The 21,546-nt window shown below is 44.2% G+C and overlaps 1 long non-coding RNA gene across 1 annotated transcript; it reads right to left on the bottom strand.

Annotated features, from left to right (window-relative positions):
* Positions 1-8,634: 8,634 nt before the first annotated feature.
* On the bottom strand, positions 8,635-20,005 carry LOC115073445. The gene is made up of 3 exons (XR_003852015.1): positions 19,883-20,005; positions 10,578-10,629; positions 8,635-10,122 (listed from the first exon to the last, which is right to left on the bottom strand). It is a non-coding gene; the product is annotated as an uncharacterized LOC115073445 (long non-coding RNA).
* Between the last annotated feature and the right edge of the window lie 1,541 nt (positions 20,006-21,546).

Consider the following 21,546-nt stretch of genomic DNA (forward strand, 5'->3'; position numbering starts at 1 on the left):
ATATCCCTTACTGAACCTAGCTGCCGTCCCTTCTTGTCCCTTTGCATACTTTGGAGCTTTTGGGTTTTGCTCACCTCATTAGTGGGATGGAGAACTGGAGGAAGGTAGTGGCCAAGAGGCTAGAAATTCCTTCAGCATTTTCTGGTACATGATACCACCATGAAGCGCTTTTGTGCAGACAGGTGCCACCAGGATGACAAATGGAAGGAAACTTCCACCTTATTAGTGGCAGCTACCTGCATCGGCACCTACAAGGTGATATTTGGCACTGCCAGCTGTCCCGGGAAATGCTGAGCAATGTCCCGATTCTTCTGCCCTCTGTCTACTCCACCTCCCTGCAAACAGCTTCTCTTTCCCTTCCCATCTTCGCTTATCTCCCAAAGGTTTGCTTCCTCTATGTGGGGGCCACATCTTCTCCTCCCTACAACAGTGGTCTGTCACTCTTCCATCCTCCCAGCACCAGTGCAAGACTACTGCTCTTCCTCCCTGCTACTCCTCACTCCTTCTACTGCTGGCACAAGACCTTGGATCCTCCTCATCGTAGCAAGGTCACTTTTCCCTCCTCCACAAGACCTTGGATCCTCCACTTCCTCATCGCAGTATTGGCACCTCCTCTCCTCAGCAGCGCTCTCTCCTTCCTTCTCCCAGCATTGTCTGCTACTCACAGAGCAACATAATAGATAGATGGTGGTGGTTGACAATGACCAACTGGCCGATCCATTTCTGCCCTTATTCCTGTTCCCAATGCTAAGGGATGTAGCCCATAATCCCAGCAGCCAGGCATAGAGCATGACCACTGGTAAGAAATCATTCCTTATCCAAGATGGTTTTGTTTTTTTTTAATCATCTTCCTCCTCTACACACTGCCATCTTGGTAGACGATCACACAAGACCGCTTGCTTAATTCACACTCAGCCATCCTCCCTTTCCAAGTCCAACCACAAGGCTTTGCTATAATCTAAATGCCCAAACATCTGGCATCCTAGAGACCAGGGAGTCTGGATCAGACCTTAGCGAGGTCTCAGGTGTGGTCTTTTGATGCCCCTCAGCCTCAAATGGGATAGACTGGATGTGACTAAGTTAAGACTGACCAATGGACTCCACTGTTTCAATATGGATGAAGTGGCTCAGAAACAATGGAGGATGATCAGGTATCATTTATTGAGCAAACATGAAATAGAAACAGCAGGCAAGCTGGAGGCCTCCACCACACGCTGCTTCCATTGCTATCACAGTCATGATATCACATTAGGGGAGAAGGAGGAGTAGCCTAGTGGTTAGAGCAGTGGACTATGAACCAGGAGACCAGGGTTCGAGTCCTGCTGTCGCTCCTTGTGACCTTGGGCAAGTCACTTTACCCTCCATTGCCTCAGGTACAAACTTAGATTATAAGCCCTCTGGGGATGGAGAAATACCTACAGTACCTGAATGTAAACCAGTGTGATATCTCAATTGAGATCAAATGTCAGTATATAAAAAAAATAATAATAGAACTAAGGTTGCTAACTTTCAACCATCAAATTTTCAAACACTTGGAGATGCTATATATCTTCTCTGACAGGGTTTTTGCAAACGCAACCTTTATTGCCCTTCTTTGCCATTATAAAAACTCAGAAACAGAATATAACAGCAGATAAGGATCCATTTAGTTTCTGCCCAGTTTACTTTCTGCCACAGTGCTATAGATCCCGACTGATCTCCGGCTTTCCCTTCACTTCTTCACAATTAGCAATCCTCTCTATTTGTCCCCCATGCTTTCTTGAACTGTTATTGTTTCTGCATCCAAGCATCCAGAAATATTTCCCGCTGTTACTCCTGAGTCTAGAACCTTGGAGTCTCAAACCATGACTGATAGCTCTAGAACTTCTTTACTCCAAAAAAATGGTTTGCTTATACCAGTCCAAGGGCCAAACTAATGTTTTATTAATTTTTTTAGGCCTGTGACTAGATCACGGACTGAAGTCTACGTATTTCACACAAAACAAGTGCAGCCAATGCATACTGCATAGAGAAGCTACCAAAGTACATACTACATTGTATACTCACGGAGCAGGACTGGACGTTGAGCTGCAGGTTGTGAGCTAAATTTAGGACATTTCAGTCCTCCTCCTTTTTTTTCTGACTAGTACCTCAAAAAACAGGGAGTACTAGACTAGAAAAAAAATCAGGACAGCAGGCAATCCTAATTAGAATCTTACTCCCCCTAAGTGCCACGAGGCCTGCAAAACCACACCTTTCACTTCATTGCCCTCTTCTGCAAACCCTGGACCTACAAAACCCCCGCCTGGAGGTAACCAAATCATTATAGACTTTCACAAATGACCTCAAGCATGCTATTGTCCGAGGATCTCGCGTCTGGCAAATACTGTCAGAGGTGACATCCCACACAGGCTGCATGGGCCAATTAGATTGTATCTGTAAGCTCCTTTGTGCCAACATTAGTGCCCCAGTCCAAGGGAGTAGCTTAAACCCTTACATTTCAAAGTGAAACACTGAATTCTTAGAAAGCAGATGTTACCACTTAGCATATGAGCCCCTCCAGACCACCGCCCTCTTTTGATAAGATCTGGACTGAAGCACAAAGTTTAGTGAAGTTCAGTGAAAACTTGCTAACATGCTACATACTAGGTCTGGTTTTTTTTTTTTTTTAAGCTCTCGGTTCTTTCATATATTCATCATCTGCTTGTATCACCAGGCAATCTGCCAAACTCTAGCTATGCTCTCTAGCTAGTTGCCATGTGTCCACATGGAAGATAAGGTAGAGGATTCCTCAATGTGCGTAGGCAGCACTGCCAGAAACCAACAGTCAGCCTTTCATTCTGATCAATGTAAGTCTCCTGCTGCTTTCACCATCTTAAAAGAAAAAATGGCTGTGGTCTATGGCAATGCTCCCTCTAAGCTGCACAGGAGTCAGCTGCTTGTGTTCTAACTGCAGGCCACGCTGAAACCCTACCTCAGCTGAAACTTCACCGAGTGGCCAGGTCCCAAGGGACTCCCGTGGAACCTGCCCACTCTATGTAATTCAAACTAAGGGAGGGCGGCAATATGCCCCTCAGTTAGAATGTGCACAGCAGACTCCTGCGCAGCTCTGAGGGAACATTGGTCTAATGGTTTATGGCATTGCACTGGGGATGGCATAAGCATGGTTTAAGTTTCAATCTTGCTTTACTGCCTTTCTATAATAATCAAACCTGTGTACTATAAAGTTGATGAGGTATGCGGATACCGCGAAACGTTTGTAACAAATGCACATCCCTGAAAGAAAACAAAAACATCAATAAATTGCAGCAATTAAATTCAAATAAGGTAAAATAATAAAACAAATTTGACATAAAACATAACGACATAAAATTATATGAAATAAAGAATAAAACCTCATAAAAGGCATAAAAAGAGAAAACGGCAAGCATATATCATCAGAACAGAGTAAGCTAAAAGAAGACTAAAGATCCTCAAATGTCTGACTGAAAAGTCAGGCTTTAAATTTTTGCAATACGGACTGGATTTCCTTGTTTTCTTTTATATTCTATGGTATTAATAGGGACCAGATTGGGAGGCTGCAGTATGGCAAACAACTCACCTTTTACACCTTCAAGTGCAGAGGCAAGGGAAGAAGTGATAAGAGCAAAAGGGCAGCGAATGGATGCAGAACCTGGTGATAATTACAGGCCATGGGCTGATGTCATTGCCAGGCACGAAGTGAAGAACCAGCCCAGGATGGGGGGGGGGAGGGGATGACCAGAGAAGGGGGTGAGTCAGAGGGAGACCCACTCCACTAAGGGAGTTTTCATTGATTCACACACAATTTATACATATTGAGCAGCAGCTCGTAAGGCACCACACCTCTTCTGATTAAGTCCAATTTAGTATGGTATGCGCTATATGTTATTATTTTATCTGGTCTTCAGGAGACGAGGGTCTCTTCAGGGTCTGAGGGAGTTACAGCAATCACGGTGAGGCAGCTTAATTTTTCTCTCACATTCTATTCTAAGACGTGTGTTGGTAATTCTAAGGCCAGGGCAGGCACTAGAGCTTCATGAGGGTTTTACCTATTCAAGTAACTGGGGGCAATGGCAGATGTGATCGAGAGACAAAGTCGGCCTGAACATTACTTACCTTGCGCCTCCCACCACTTTAAGCAGGTGGAGAGGCAATCACTTAACCAATCCAATTCTTTTACATGGTAACATAGTACTGTCGGCAGAAAAAGACCAAATGGTCCATCCAGTCTGCCCAGCAAGCTTCCCCTGGCAGCAGCTGCCGCTCCGTGCAGGTTACCCCCGAGTGTCCGCCAAATGAAAAATATAAAAAATATGAATCAATGCATTAAAAACCCAAGCTTCTATTGTGCGCTGGCTCTGGAAATGAAGAAATCTATTGCTATCTGAGGGGTTTATGATTAATCATGGAAAAAAAAAACATAATCAGTCTTTTTAATCATGATGTCCAATAAAGGAAATTTCCCTAGACCTGCTATTTTATTTGAAACCTGAGATTCTCATCTCTCAAATTCAGGCAGTGATAAAAACTGGTCAGTTCGACCAAATTACCTTTCCAAAGGACAAGAATATCATCTATGCATCCCTTCCATGGAGTAAACGTTTCTAAAAATGGATGATCTGTCAGAAAACTTTTTTTTGAATTATTTATTTATTTTATTTATTTGAGTTTTTTCTATACCGGCATTCACGGAATTTGTATCATGTCGGTTTACATAAAACGAGGGGTGATCAATACATTAAAAAACGTGCATAAATATAACAAGAGAGTATACATTTACAAATTATAACAAGTTATAACAAGTGCGCAGAAAAATCAGTTACAATAAAACAAGGATTCTGCTACCTATCAATTGGTTTTATCCAGGGTCACTGTGGCACCGACAGTTGTAGCCTTAGAGAATCATATTGGTCTCTTTCTCCTTTTCCCTGGGTTAACCTGCCTTGCACAAAGATTTGATGTCTTCTCAGTGCTCCCTTTTGTTGCTCTCCAAGGTTCCCCTGTACCCTGCTGCACTCGGATACCCAACAGGGGCCTCCTCAGCCTCTTGAAGTTAGCACTCCTGAAGTCCAGTTTTGGTACAGTTCAGTTCAGGTTGGATTTTCACATTACTAGCAGGCATCCCAAAAGGGTGGCGGGCACAGATGGTAACTATATATTTGGGCATGAGAAAATCAAATCAGAAGTAACTAGGCACTTCAGACACACACACACAGAGCAATTATCACTGTGGATAGGCACAGTGTATTGCAGGCATTCCTGCCCTACATCACAGTCTCATGACATAAGTGCGCTGTAACCAGATGGGCCAGAAATCAGGAAATGACCTTGCTAAAGAAATAATGACTTCTTGTTTTCTTTGGCATTCCTGACGGCATTGTGCAGTGAGCACTCCAGGGCCTGATTGACATTCAGCCTTCATGGACAACCCAACCCCCCCCCCCCCCCCCCCCACTCCATTCCCCAGTAGCAGCCAGCTAAAGGCAGCCCCAGACACTGATATCAAGCCATTGTCATGCCTGGAATCTGAGGACTTCCTGATCTAGCACCCGGAAATGTTTGGGGTGATACGGGTAGGACTCCAGCCGCATTCCACACTCAGAACGACGAGTAAAACGTGCCTACTGCTGATTTTATTTTCCAGCTGCTTGACTAAGATAATTTCAGTTGCTTTATGTTCAGATAAAAACCAGTCCACTAAAAAAATAACATATCTGCAGTCTAAACATACCAAATAATGTGCAGGAAGCTAAAGTGGGCTATGGAGAGACTGTCCTACCGCGCAGAAAGATGCCCCGGTGGTACACAGCAGAGTGTGCCGAGTCACTGTTAGCGGCGTGCGCTTAAAGGAGGCGAGAGAGGAAACCACTGCTGCCACCCAGCAGAGAAGCTGAATCGGCGTCAGCATGCATGCAGAAGGGCTGACAGAGGGAGGCACTGCAGCACCCAGTGAAAGATGCCGAGTTATGGCCAGAAAGCTACCCGCAAAGCAGGGTCAGTTGTAGAGGAGGGGGCAAAGAGGGCCGTTGTCTGGGACCTCAGTACCATAGGGGCTCTCCCTGGCAAATCTGAGTGATGTCACCAAGGCAGAGCTTCGGGGCGCCTGGCACTGGCTATACAGGTCCACACCTCCGTTTCTGTGCAAGGCCCCAGTGTGTCTAATGCTGGCCCTGCACACGGCACAGAAATGGAGGATCGGAGCGATATTTGCACCTATTGGAAGTAGCAAGGCAGTCCTTCACAAACTTCAGTGCCAACGTGCTTGCAACCTCGCCACAGGAATTTTGAGTCGTCCCCCAATAAAATGTTGAAACCACAATATCATTCATTACTCATGTTTACCTAGGGAAATCATACACCATAGTTTTTCCACAGAAGGGGATTTTCATTGTTGCAAAAGTTCACACGGCTGACAGGTCACAGTTACCTATTATCGTTATCTCTGGCTAAGTGGTGAGAGGTTGTGGAGCTGAAGTGTCTTTTCAGCAACAGTGTTCCACGTCAAGGATTACTATGAGCAACCCGAGATTACAGGGGAAAGAACACGCCATCCCTTCCAGTTTCAGAAAAGAGGACCTATAGATAGAGGCTCTATTATTCAGGTGCCGTTTTTACAGTAAACCTGAGTGCAAGATTATTTGGTGCCCTAGGCAAACCTTTAGTCATGCCCCCCCCCCCCCCCCCCAGCACAGCCCTCCATTCCTACCGGATGGGCAGTGGCACCAGCACAGCATTCCCTTCTTTGCCAGGACTGGCTCTGGTACGGCACTCGTCTGGGCCTAGTGCTGGCAGGAGTTTGCCGCCCCCAAAACGTTGGCGCTCTAGGCCAGTGGTCCCCAACCCTGTCCTGGGGGCCCACCCGCCAGTCGGGTTTTCAAGATATCCACAATGAATATGCATGAGAGAAAATTTGCATGCACTGCCTCCATAAAATGCAAATTTTCTCTCATGCATATTCATTGTGGATATCCTGAAAACCCGACTGGCCGGTGGGCTCCCAGGACAGGGTTGGGGACCACTGCTCTAGGCAACCGCCTAGTTTGCCTAATGGAAGCACCAGCTTTGGCAGCAGGGCTCCAAACAGCTTTGATACAACCCTACCAGCTTCCTTCTCCGAGCCCTGTGAATGCAGTGGCCGAATGATGAGGCATCCGTGCAGAACTGATTTCTTCCTGAAACGGCACAAAGTCTGGATCACAGAAATAGGTGAATTATTTTATTTCTCTCCCGTTTTTTTCTCATCCAGAGCCCCCTCTTGAGCTAGAGCCAAAGTGTAAAACTATTGGTACTTTTCAGTAACTAACAATCCTCTGGTCTGAAGAGGATTATGGGTAGAAAATTGTTACAGGGGAAAAAAACCCAAACTATACAAAAATAAAAAGCCCAAGTCATCCATTCCTGAAATTCCTGTTGGTTTAGTTTCAAGAAATAGAACTTGTGTGGCAATGTCTTACTGCGAAACCATTCTTTTTCTACAAGAAAAAGGCAAATGGGTAACAGACAACTTTTCTGCACCCTGTCAGCCGTTCTACCCACCTCACGCCCCAGGTCAACAGAACAGGCTGATCTGCTCCAGGTTTTGCCCCATTGCATGCAAAGACTTCTGGCTCTGATTTTCCCATCAATTTCCTTTAGAAAATCAGAATCCTAAACCCACAGCTGTAAAAAGGGGGCAGGAGCAAACGAACCGCTGGCTCACATCGGATTTACAACTCTCTATCTTCAGTTGATACATTTAGCATTACCAATTGGTTTTGCCATTCCACTGTTGTTATATTGAGGATTTATAAAACTCTCAGATGATTTTTTCTTATTGTTTTGATAGCTTTGATAGCACAGACCGAGGGTGTTTATCTGGGATGTTATTTGAGCTTCTTTTTCGCCATTAAACTTACACTTCATTTCTGGAGTTTCCATAAGCAGTTAAAAAAAATCGTTTGGCACAAGCAACAAAACACGTTTTTATAAAAATATTTGAGGTGAAACCAATGATTGTGCCCTTGCAAAGGTGGAAGGTGGTTTTCACCCAATTTCCTCCACTATTTTGAGGTTTTCCCATCTTTGAATAGTGTAGGGTGCTGTATTCCTTAGGAGGGATTCTCAGCCACAACTCAACAGACATATCTTCCCCGTCTTGTTGTTCTATTTCCCTTCCCACTTCCCATTCGGGCACTTGATCCTTGCAGCCTTCCTTCTCCCCTTCTGCAAATCTTCTGTCTTTGCATCTTAGTCATCCACGCCTTAATAGCATCCATAAAAACACAGGAATAAAGAACATGGACAGCAGAAAAGATGATGCGGCCCATCCATACACCCTGCTCAGCTTGACAATCCCTTCCTCTCCCTCAGAGATCTATGCGGCCACCACTTTCACTGTAAAGAAATACATGATTTCCTTAGATTACTGAGTCTACCCCCTTTCATCCTCACCCCATGACCTTCCATTCTAGAACCTCTTTTCTGCTCCTCCTGTGGGGAGGAGGATTAGCCTAGTGGTTAGAGCTGTGGGGTATGAACCAGGAGACCAGCGTTCAAGTCCCGCTGTCCCTCCTTGTGACCTTGGGCAAGTCACTTTACCCTCCATTGCCTCAGGTACAAGCTTAGATTGTAAGCCCTCTGGGGATAGGGAGATCCCTACAGTACCTGAATGTAAACCAATGTGATATCTCAGATCAAATGTCGGTAAATAAAAATGTATTCCATGGAGATATTTAAATGTCTCTCCCTTTTCCCTAGATGATATACATCTTTAGATTTTTAAGTCTGCCCCCATATGCTTTATGATGAAGACTGTTGTCCATTTTAGTGGCTGCTCTCTGGACTGACTCTGTTTGGTTTACATCTTTTTTAAGGTGCAGTCTCCAGAATTGTACACAGTACTCTAAATGAGGTCTCACCAGACACCTATACAGAAATAATAGCAGCTCTTTTCCCTGTTGGCAATTCCTCTCCTTATGCACCCAGACATCCTTCTGGGTTTTGCCATCACTTATCTACTATTTGTCCACCTTAAGATCATCAGATATGATCGCCCCCCCGGATCCCAGTCTTGTTTTGTGCACATAATTTCACCCCCTATACTGTACACCTCCCTTGGGACTCTGCAACCCAAATGCATGACCCTGCACATTTTAGCATTAAATCTTAGCTGTCAAACTCTAGACCATGCCTCAAGCTTTACTACATCACTTCTCATGTTTTCCGCACCTTCCAGGGTGTCTACCTTGTTGCTGATTTGGGTATCACCAGCAAAACGGTCAACCTTGGATTTAATCACTCATCTTTCCAATCCAAGATCAAGGTGAGTTACAAATTCAGGTACAGTTGGTAGGTTTGGGTGGGCAACAGCCAGGGAATGAAGGGCTACATTCTTAGCAACAGTGCCAACTAGGGAATTGGAAGTAAGCAGGGCTAGAAGTCATAAAAGTCCAAGAAAGGAGAAGATAGCCACTCTCTCCATTGAACTGTATTGTCCAAAGCCAAGCTAAAAGAGGGTTGCTAGGAACAAAAGGCTACCCAAGTGCTCTGATAAGGTGAACACCTTCCTTCTGTGGCAAAGCCCTGCTACTTGAAGTTCCAGTTCCTGCCTTGTTCTAGTCTGCCAAGTTCCAAGATGTGGTTCCTGTCTTTGCTTAAAGCTCAGTCCAGCTTTTATGTAAAGCTGCAGTTCCAGCAATGGTTCCTGAGTGAAGCTCCAACTCAAGTTTCCTGTACTCATTAGTCCATCGCCTGCTCTCAATGCTAAGTCCCCAAGGACTGCTCCAAGGCCCCCAATTCAAGTATCTGCTCAGAACTTCAGTTCTAGTCATTGCTCCAAGCCTCCAGTTCCAATCTCTGCTTGGAGCTTCAACAGCAATCACCACTTTGTGCTCTCACCTTCAGCTTCAGTCCTGGGATGCGGTTAAGCTTCATTTGATCAGCTATTCAGTGCTGATAGCCAATGTTATCTGGAAAACTCATCGGCCAAATAGTAAACCAGTTAACTGGTCATTGTAGACATGAATGATAAGATAGTTTAGACTCAATGGAAAGTATGTGTTTGAGAAATAAGTGCACAGGATAAGGTCTCTTTTGAGCTGTGCAGCTTTGCCCCTGAGGACTCCATCTTTGACGAAACAAGGCCTGTGAGGGGGAGAGGAAAAACTGTTATACCAATTCATCCAGTGACATATATACCTTGGAAGTTTCAAGAAGATAAATCACTAGATACATTTAGGAGCTCTATTTGAGATACTTTATTGAAGGATTCTTGGTCAGCACATATTATTTTAGATCTGCTTTTTCATGCATTTGATAATTGATGTGTGTCAAGTTATTTTGCCACATTGGCAACTTATTGCCAACCAGTGGCACGTCTTGCCAAAAACCGGGGCCGTGACTGGTGTATGAGTCAGCTCTTACTGCTCTGTGGAATGTTTTGCGGTGTTATTTATGAACCAAAATGCATTTTTTTGCATGTGCTCACTCTGGCCTTTAAAAGGCAGCTCATTTTAAATAAAAGCATTGTCCTCACTACCTACACCACAGAGTCATGATGACACAGCGCACGCAAAGCTAGGTCCTCCCAGCAAGCTTACTTTTAATGGAGAGGTGTCCTTACTGTAGAGTTTCCAAATTGGAGATGTTTCACTGTAAACAAAAGAAAAAAAAATTAAGCAGGCAGCTGGCCAAGCTGCGAAGCATTCTTGCAAGTGTTGTTATCAATGAGCCGGACACAAAGCATGACCTGCTTTGTTTAGTCTCGTTTTTTGAGCGGCAGGAAAACATTTGCCATCCTGTTTTTGAGCCCGCACCGTACAAACAAGAATGGGAGAAAACTCCGGCATCCTTCTACCAGGCTGGGGTTAAATGCCGCTGCAGTGAGGTGCCATGGCAGTAAGAAAACAAGGCAGGGGAACTGAATCATTTGTCAGGTGCAGGACTCTGCCCAAGCTCGGTCCACTTCGGCCCTGGTTTTCAACTCGTATAGTAGAGCACGGTGGGCTGTCTGGTATTGCATGCTGTTTTCATAGAAAAATCAGTACCACCATTGCCGGCCTTGGATTTGGATTTTAGATTTAAATACTCATCTTTTCAAATACAAGCTTAAGGCAAGTAGCAATCAAGTATCGTCTGCAGTTCTTTGAAATGGGATTGATATGTTTCAGCATCATTTCACTGCTGCTGGTACCATCTGTCATCGGGTCCCCCTCCCATAAATTTATTTTATTAATGCGGGAGTGGGGGAGAGGACTGGCTGGAAAAGGGAACTATTAGTCAGGACATCATGTAGGATGCAAGGTCAAATCCGAATTTCTCTGCGTTCCTGGGCGAGTCATTTTATCTCCCTATGCTTCAGTCCTAAACCCCAGCACTGCCACTGAATCAGTGTGACCTTGGGCCTGTCACTGTATCTCTCTGTGCCTCAGGTACCCACTTAGATTGTAAACTCTCTGGGGCAGGGACTCATTGTACTAGTATGCACTTTGCAACAAAATGACCTGGTTTAGGGCTCTATAGCAATGCCAGAGTAATAATAATTAATGCATCACATCTGATAGTCAACAGCCTTGCTAAAGTTGAGATATGTCACATCTGCTGATTCATCCCCATCTTCCAGTCTTTAGGGGTGTGCTTGGAAAAAAAACATTTGCTTTTTTTTTACTATTTTTTGTTTGTATTTATTCTGTTTAATTTCATTTTGTTTCTGTCTTTTCATTGTGCTAAAACAAAAGAAACGAAACAACATTTTGTTGTTTGTGTCGTTTCAGATGAGGAAAGGACACAGAAGAAAATGTGCTTGGGTGTGGCATAGTTCGTTCTTCACAGATCTGGGCTGGTTGTTTTGCTCCCGTTTCGGGCCGATACAGTACAGTGCGCTCCACTGTTACCCCGCGATTGGATGCGCGTTTTGGATGCATTAGCTTTACCCCTTATTCAGTAAGGGGTAATAGCGCGTCCAAAACGCATGTCCAACCCCCCCGAACCTAATAGCGCTCGCAACATGCAAATGCATGTTGATGGCCCTATTAGGTATTCCCGCGCGACACAGAAAGTAAAATGTGCAGCCAAGCCGCACATTTTACTTTCAGAAATTAGCGCCTACCCAAAGGTAGGCGCTAATTTCTCTGGGTACCGGGAAAATGCACAGAAAAGCAGTAAAAACTGCTTTTCTGTGCACCCTCCAACATAATATCATGGCGATATTAAGTCAGAGGTCCCGAAAGTTAAAAAAAAGTAAAAAAAATAGAAAAAAAAATTTGAAATAGGCCCGCGGCTCGCGGGTCGAAAACCAGACGCTCAATTTTGCTGGCGTCCGGTTTCCGAACCCGTGGCTGTCAGCGGGTTCGAGAACCGATGCCAGCAAAATTGAGCGTCGGCTGTCAAACCCATTAACAGCTGCCGCTCCTGTCAAAAAAGAGGCGCTAGGGACGCGCTAGTGTCCCTAACGCCTCTTTTTACCGCCGGCCCTAATTAAAATAAATTAAAATACTGAATCGCGCGCACAGGAGAGTGGCCTGTGCATGCGCTTAAGGTACAATTTGTTCCAGGGCTTTGCGAGGACAATTTTCAAAGCCATTTACATGGGTTTACATTGGCTGTCTGAAAACTGAGGGTCCCTCACTACACCTAAAAGTAGGTATATTGGAGAGGAAGGGAAGCAGCAGCAGTTACAGTGAGAGTCTCTTGTGCCCTCATGGTAGGGATGTGCATTCTTTTAAAACAAATGCGCATTTAGTAATGAATAAGGCAATTTTCAGTTTGTTTAGAACAGAATGAACCAAACATTGACTCAGCCAAAAAATATCCAAAGATTTTTACATATTTTTTCTGTTCATTTAAAAAGGGGGAGATGGATGATTCTGTTCAATATTTTCATAAGCAATATTGTGGAAGGGCTATTGGGAAAGGTGTGGAGAAGTAGCCGCCCTAGTGAGTACAGAAGCAAGTTGAGAACTAGAGAAGCCAAGGTTCAAATCCTGCTTCTCCCCCTGATGCTTCTTGTGATCTTGAGCAAGTCACGTCACCCTCCACTTCCTATTTACTGAACATGTTTCCATAGACATAAAATAGGAGTAAATAGGTTTCTTAGATTATAAGCAGAACAGGGACTGAGCTTTAAGGTTCCCTAGCCACATGGGTACTCATGGGTAGGTCTTTGGGATTAAGACAGAGGGAGGATTCCTGTCATGCTGATGCTGGAAACTGGAGCTAGAACTTGGTGCAGGAACTACCTCCTGAGCTGGAACATGGAGCTGAACCCAGAACTCAGAACAGAAGCTGAGGTTTAAAGCTGGAATGTGAAGCTGAAGTTGGGAACAAGTAACTGAAGCTGGAGGCAGAAGCTTGAATGTGAAGCTGAAGGTGAGAGCACAAAGTGGTGATTGCTGTTGAAGCTCCAAGCAAAGATTGGAACTGGAGGCTTGGAGCAATGACTAGAACTGAAGTTCTGAGCAGAGACTTGAATTGGGGGCCTTGGAGCAGTCCTTGGGGACTTAGCATTGAGAGCAGGCGATGGATTAATGAGTACAGGAAACTTGAGTTGGAGCTTCACTTAGGAACCAGAGCTGGAACTGCAGCTTTACGTAAAAGCTGGACTGAGCTTTAAGCAAAGACAGGAACCACATCTTGGAACTTGGCAGACTAGAACAAGGCAGGAACTGGAACTTCAAGTAGCAGGGCTTTGCCACAGAAGGAAGGTGTTCATCTTATCAGAGCACTTGTAAGACATGTAAGATGAGGGCTGCCTCATTTTTTTCCAGGGAAACAATTCGCCCAGACAAAATTTAGTCAGCAAGTGGGGAAAAATTTAAAACACCAGGGTTTGTCTAGCTAACTCCAAAAGTTAGCAAGACAAAACCCTTTGAATATCAACCTCAATATGTTTACCTGTGACTATGTCACGCCCTCTTCCATTCTCTTATCAGCATTGGGTTTCTCTGGTGGAAAGGAGCTGAAGATGTTTGACTGACAGATGATGGTGAGCAGTGGTAAATGGAACCTACTCTGAGGAGAGAAGGGTGGTAAGTGGAGTGTCTCAAGGATCGATACCGGGGCCGGTTCTGTTCATAGCGAGAGATAACCAGCAGGAAGCAATAATGCCGCTGTACAGATCATTGGTGAGGCCTCACCTGGTGTAGAGTTCAGTTCTGGAGACCGTATCTCAAAAGGATAGAGACAGGATAGGAGCAGTCCAGAGAAAGGCAACCAAAATGGTCTGAGGTCTGCACCGAAAGGCTTATGAGAAGAGACTAAACATGTATACCCTAGAGGAGAAGAGAGACAGGGAAGATATGATACAGACTTTTAAATAATGCACAGGAATGAAATCTCTTCCAATGGAAAAAGAAGCTGTAGAACAAGGGGTCATGATATGAAACTCCAAGAAGTAGACTCAGGAGCAACATCAGGAAGGATGATGGATACATGGAAGAGGTGCCGTCCAATATACATTCATTCTGTTTTCCCAATATTCAACACTAAGCAGTTATTTAAAAAACACTTAAAGTGCAGACAGCTTCTCATTGATCATCACCATAGCATCCTCAATGTTACCACCAGTCGAGTGAATCAACTGCACATCATTAGCATAAAGGAAACCCCTTACACTCCAATTCTTTAATTTCCCTAATGGCTGTATGAAAAGATTAAACAGTAAAGGGGAGAGAGGCGAACCCTGTGGAACCCCACATTCGAAACCATAACGCCTAGAATGCTCATCTCGCAGCTGCACCACAGCAGATCTCTCTTCCAAAAGAGAGTTCAGCCATGTTAAAACTGTTCCTTGCAGACCCGATTCCTCACATCGTTCCAACAATAAAACATGGTCCACAAGGTCAAACGCGCTAGACAAATCTCCAAGGATTAGAAACACAGATTCTGCTTTCTCCCTACACCTCAAAACCTCTTCCTGTACTGCCAAGAGCACAGTCTCTGTACTATAACCACGTCTAGACACACATCCAATCCATTAGTCTCCTCCAAATATGAGGACAACTGTAAACACACAGTACACTCAATAACCTAAGCCAATAATGGGCTATTTGCCACTGGACGATAACTTGCACAACATCCCTTTTCCAAAGTTGGCTTTTTCAACACTGGAGTCACAACTGATTCTTTTAACTACACTGGCAAACAACCACTAGACAGTGAGATATTAACAATTTGTTGTAGAACTGGTCAAAATTTATTTGGCATATTCTTTAGCAGAAAGGGAGGACAAGAAAGCTTTAGTTACATTTTCCACAACTCCTTCATCCCCACAGCGGAAAACTCTTCTAGACCCCAAGTCTGATTCCTCAAACTCAGGTCTTGACGACTTCCACCTCTTATCTCCACACAATTATCAATCTCTCCTCCCTTCGCTGTCAAAGAAAAACTACACTACTGAACCTTGTTTTTCCAAAATTTCACAAAACTATCTCCATTAAGCTCCTCTGGAATAACTGTCCTTGATCTACAATCATTGCCCAAAGCGGAGCATACCACTACAAACATTTCCTTTGATTTATTCTCAGCAGCTAAAATTTTATCTTCCAGAAACTGTTTTTTAGCAGAAACCACCTACCATAATATCTATTTGCTTCTTTACGCCATAAAAGCTTATCTACCAAATCATGCATCTTTACCCATTTCTTCTTCATTCTCCTAACCACCCTTTTCTGATTACATAAAGCTGGGGAGAACCAAGGAGCTGAAGCCCTACGCCTTCAGCTCTTAAATTTTTTCTGGCGCTACCCTTTCCAACGTTTCTCTACTGCTAATATTCCACCAATCAAGTAACCCCACCATATTTTCTTTTCCAACCATCGGAATTTCACTCCATTCCTGATAAAATTTGTCAGAATCTATTTTTCCTCTTGATTTTTTTTTATCCTTATATCATATTTTACATTTTTACTCTCAAATGCACAGAAGGAAAAAAGATTCAATTTGTGATCTAACCACCCCACTTCTTCAACCCCCTCTAGTTTCAATTTTCCCACTTCTAAACAGAACCAAAAACCAGATCTATCATATGGCCCTTATTATGAATTGGCTCACCCACTAATCATAGGCTCACCCACTATCAAAGGCCATCATGGAACCTATTAACCTACTGGCTAATGTATCTGTAGGATCTTCTATACGTAAATTAAAATCACCCACCTCAATCAAATTGGGAAATTTTTCTGCTACCTCACCACAAGCTCAATAAGTTCATCCACCCTAATCCTGGTGGGGAATATAGCACCAGCATGCCTAAAGCTTGTTTACCCCCTACTTCACTAACAAACATTCACATTCCCTATCAGCCCTCAATTAAATCGATTCAACTTCCCAACTTTCCTTATAAATAAGCATTGCTCCCCCACCCCTCCTCCCTATTTTGATTAACCACTTTATACCCCCTAGGGCATAACTGAGGCAATATTCCTGCAGAATCTTCAGGCAACCAAGATTCAGTTGGTTGCTGACCCCTGATGCTTTTTTTGTTTTCAACGCTGATCCTTTGTTGCTGGGGATATCCGCATGAAGTCTCTTCCATAAATGCTGCTACATTAAAGGATGAGTTACCTGTCTAGCAATAGGACTTCCAGAAATACCGAAGGATCATGTGAACAGCGGAGCTTGCATTAGGATAATCAAACTCCTTCCAGCTTCCTCCTCCATCTGTCTTCTAATGCTCTCCTAGAGTCCTGGTCTCTCTTTGCACTAAGAATGGGCCATGCCAATAGTGTTCTCCAGGGAACTCCTTGGGAGAGCTCATTCCCTCTGTGCAGGTGAAGCAGAAAGTTGGCTCTCTTTTCTCTCTCCCAGAAGAATGAACACCTTCCCCCTTAGGGGCCTCTACTCCAGCTACACACGGATTAGACCATTTCAGCCTTTTCCAAAAGGGGTGCCCTGAAACGGACCACACCATCTTATTGCTGAGATATACAACAGCCATATGTTAAAAACTGCAATATATTGTAAGGCCACCACCAGGAGGCACTCTTCTGTTTTAGGGGTTCAAGTATTGCTTTACCAATCCTTGTTTCAATGGGGAGATGCTACTCACTTCTTGTCTCAAGCTTTAACGAAATGAAAAGCCTGGGTACCAAATAAAGTCGGTTTCAGATTCCTGCTGCATCATATTGGAACAAGTTCACTGTATGTAACACTTATAACCAGTTCCGCACAACACACTTCACATCTAATTAGGACAAGGGTTCCTTATCTATGTGTTTTCTTGTTTGCTGGTCCAACTCTTTCCTTGTTTTGCAAATTCTTTTGTGTCTTTCCCCACGTGTTAGGTATATTTTCACTTATTCCTTGCGTTCTTCGGCATGCTTGCCCACAGAATATTTGCTTGGGACCGACACTTCTGTTAACACATTTCCCTATGAGGCAGGTGGGGGGTTTGCTTTCCAGCACATTCATAGAATCAGATTCATCTTGCCCGCAGTCACAAATAGAAGGGGAAGCGTCAGGACAGGGCGCACGCTGCAGCCCTATGTTTTCCTGCCTTGTTCATACCTGTATGCGGCTAAATATAGAAAGGCAAAACAAGCTTGTGGGCTGTTTCCATCAACCTCTCTCATGCCAGCCATACCAAGATGATCACCACGCCTTGCCCAGCCTCACCTCCGCATCATCATTTTTTTTTTGTTTGTTTTACAAGGAAATTCTGAAGCAGACGTAGAAAGCAAGCATGCTGATGAACTATTTCCACTTTTTATGCCGCTGCTACTGCTTCAGATATCCTCTGACCCTAAATGATTATGCTTCTTAGTATCTAGCAGATTCCAGAAATGTTTTCAAAGCAAATTGCATCCACTCACTTCCGATTCAGTAGTGTCTGTTTAAAGCCCTTGCTTTATTTTCCATTTCTTTAAGTTTTCTTCTTTATCCCTACCCCTTTCTGGAAGCAGCCCTGTTACATCTACGTTAAATCTAGCATGGCAGTACGTTGAGCTTTAACGCCCAGTTGTACCAAACTAATGGCATGCAGAACACAGCAACGTTACCAAGGCCGCGTTACAGACCGTGCAACCAGCATAACGCTGCTGCATTCTCCCTCCCCCCATGGAAACAGGATCAGGTTTCCGTGCCCTCCTCCCCTACGAAACGGTGTCGGGCATGTGCTTTTGGCAACAGGGTCAGTATGTTAGTGGCACCATTTTGATTTTGGCGCCACTGCTGGTTGGGCAAGGCACAAAGGGGGAACCAGCTCCCTCCTGCAGACAAAGCTGAAGAAGACACTTTCAGCAGCGACTTTGATCTGGAGATGGCCAGTGGTGGGCCCTGAGGGTCAATAGAGATTTGGGGAGGTGGGGAGAACGACAGTGTCTGGAAAGGCCATTTTTGTTTTGGGGAGGGGAGGGGATCAGGACTGACTAATGTCACTAAGGCTGAAAATGTTTATTACAGCTTCTAAGGTGTTAGTGTTAGATAGGCTGTGTTAAGCCTCTTAGATATTAATGCTAGAGGGTACATCCAGAGCTAATGACTAGTGAGGCCATTAGCAGTTTTGGTTATTTGCATGCACATTAGCAATATTGACTTGGGGGACTCTCTCCCATCAGGAAAGAAGAGTGAGTATAGAGTTGGGGGAATCCTTCCTGCCAGCACAGAACAATAAACTAGATCAAGCAGTCTCTTCTGCAACTATAGTCCAGTCTAAATGCTGGACTGGGATGATCATTGAGTGTAGTGAGTAGAGTCTGGTTTAGTAACTGGAGACCCATCAGGCATGAACCAAAGTGTCTCTCAAGTGATTCACAGAAACATAGAAATATGATGGCAGAAAAAGGCCATACGGCCAATCTAGTCTGTTCATCCACACACCTGCTCAACTCTATAATCTCTTCCATTGATTCATCCTCCATAGTTGCAAGCATAGAAGAACCTCACCACCTACATTGTACTGCTCCATTGGGCTTTTACAACCTAAAGGCCTGACACTACATCTTTTTTAGCATTAAATCTTAGCTACCAAACTCTAGATCGTTCCTCATGCTCCACTAGATCCCTGTTTTCTACATCTTCCAGGGTGGCCACCCTATTGTAGATTTTGTTATCACCTGTAAAAGGACAAATCTTTCCCAAAGGTCCTTCCGCAGTATCACTTGTGAAATTCTGAACAGAACCAGACCGAGGACTGATCCCTGCAACACACCACTGGTAACCTCCCACTTTCCCCCAGAAGCTGCTGGGGCTGGGCCTGGGCCTGGAGGTGAATGTGGGGCTTGAGCCAGTGCGCACTGACAGGTTCCACCTTTCTATCACTATGGGCTTCCTTTTCTTGCTTTAAGAAGGCCAGGTGAGGGAAGGAGGGAGCTGGAGCTCTGTGCCCTCTTCCTAGCTGGGCTTAGGGCAAAAGCCTCCCTTGTTCCACCTTGTTCTGACAAGAGAAAGTGAGTACTGGTTTATTCTACCCAAAACACGGTTAGTTAAAAGACTTGGATAGTGCTGTTACCTTTATAAATTCAATTCATTTGGAAACATGTAAGATTATGGGGCTGCTAAGATGCTTCTTCAGGCAGTAGGTTCTTTAGATATCGCGACCCTAAATCTTTGTTGGTTTTAATTCATTTTCGTTTGGGAGGGCAGACCCAAAATCTATTTTGAAGCACCGACGCAGATGTTGACAGTGCTGGCAGCAGAGGCTGCAGTCGGCCCCTTTCCAGCAGGGAAGAATTCTATTTGGTCATTCAGACGTTAAGAGTGATTCAACAGGAATTACTTCAGGATGGGCTGGAAAGCAAGGATCCAGCCCAGCCACAGATTACACAGTAAGCTCCCAGGACCTAGGCTATCCCCAAATACTAATGAGTGCCATCAGGGTGAAGCACCTGTCAACAACTGCTGTGTAAGCTTGCTAAATTCACTTCCATTCTCAAAGGATACTACTACAGTGCTGAGGAGAGGACCCTACCAGGCAATGTGCAATGCTTCCGGAACATCTTTGCAGGTCAGAGCTCACGCTACCGACAGCTGGCTCTGCGGAGATAAAAGTGCTGCTGGGAACAAAGTGAACCGTTCGCTGAATGCCTTCTCCTTTAATTGCAGTATAACCTCCGCACCCTCTCTCTCTTTGTAGCTTTACCCTGGTTTCTTACAGTTGCTGATCCAGGTTCTACAGTGGGCAGGGAGATGCATGGACGCTTTCCTGGCAGTCTTCTCAATAACCCTGCACAGAAGCAGGTTATTGTTCAAACATGACATGCTAACAAGTGACATACTTGATACTCTTGCTGCAAACCAATAGGACCAACATGAAATGCCCTGCACAAACGTTACACACATAAAAATTAGCATATATGTGCAAAAGTAGCCTCTACTCACACATTCTAGATTTTATAAAAGTTGAACGTAAGCGTGTATTTTACTTTTGTGCACACATATGAGTGTGCATATGCCGCTTAAACCAAGGCCCTAAGCGGCAAACAGACAAACACACGTAAAATTAAAACATTTAGAACACTCACGAAAGACCAAGACAAAAGCACAAGCATTGCTGATCCTGGGCAGTTACCTTAAACCTATACTGGTGAGGGAATAAAGGGCTAAGGGAAGGCCAGTTTAAAGAAAAACGTTTTAGCCATTTTCTTGAAAGTTTTGTGGTGGGGCGTTCCAGGGCGGTGTCAACATTTCTACGCTTAAGTTGCTATTTTAAAAAAATACTTAATGTACGTACATTTTCCAATTTACTTGCGTATTATTACATCTGCTAATTATCAGGTGCAAGTCATATCAAACAAATAAGTCCTAGTTTATTTTCACACATAAAAGATGTGTGCACATATTTTTAAAATAGGTTGGAAAACTACATGCATTCAATGCGTTGATATGTGTTTGTTCTGTGCATTGCATGTCCTCATGCGTAAACCTACATATGTGCATTTGTTGCGGGACAGAGATATGCGCATTTTCTAAACCGCAAGTATATCATACGCATGGGTTATAAAATACTAGCTTAGATTTGCACACACATTTGTTTGAAAGTTATCCTCATATGCTACATGTGCAGTTTGAATCATGGATGTGAGATCGGCTTGCACCTTTGCTGCCTGTGCTGTACCTGTGGGGCAGTATTGTGTGTGTATGTGGGAGGCTTGCACTGCTCTTGCTCAAGCTATACTCGATCTGTTGGCGGCACTGAAGTGTAAGACAGAGGCCGCATGGGCGTGTGTGACTGAGAGACTGTATGTGTGCCAGTAAGAGACAAAAAGAGAGGCAGTGAAAGTGCATGCGATACTGACTTTCTCCAGCAGAATTCTGAACCAGTGATAGCTGAATTAGCTGGGAGGATAATTCACATATTCTGACCTAAACCTGTAAGTCTTCCATTCCATGGTTTACATCGTTATAAACTAAACAGCCATTTTTGTCGTCACTGAAACAGGGAATATGATAGCGAAGGAGGACTGTAAGGCCCATTCTATTCAGCCAAATTCATTTCAGTTATTATGTTTTATAATCGCCTGTCCCCTGCTCCAAGCAATGAACCTCAGACTTACAAAAGTCATAACACAAACCATCTGCAGTGAAGCAATACGATAAAACATACAAAAACCACAATAATTATAATAAAAGCAA

This window comes from Rhinatrema bivittatum, chromosome 11 (assembly GCF_901001135.1).
Source record: "Rhinatrema bivittatum chromosome 11, aRhiBiv1.1, whole genome shotgun sequence".
Lineage (NCBI taxonomy): Eukaryota > Metazoa > Chordata > Amphibia > Gymnophiona > Rhinatrematidae > Rhinatrema > Rhinatrema bivittatum.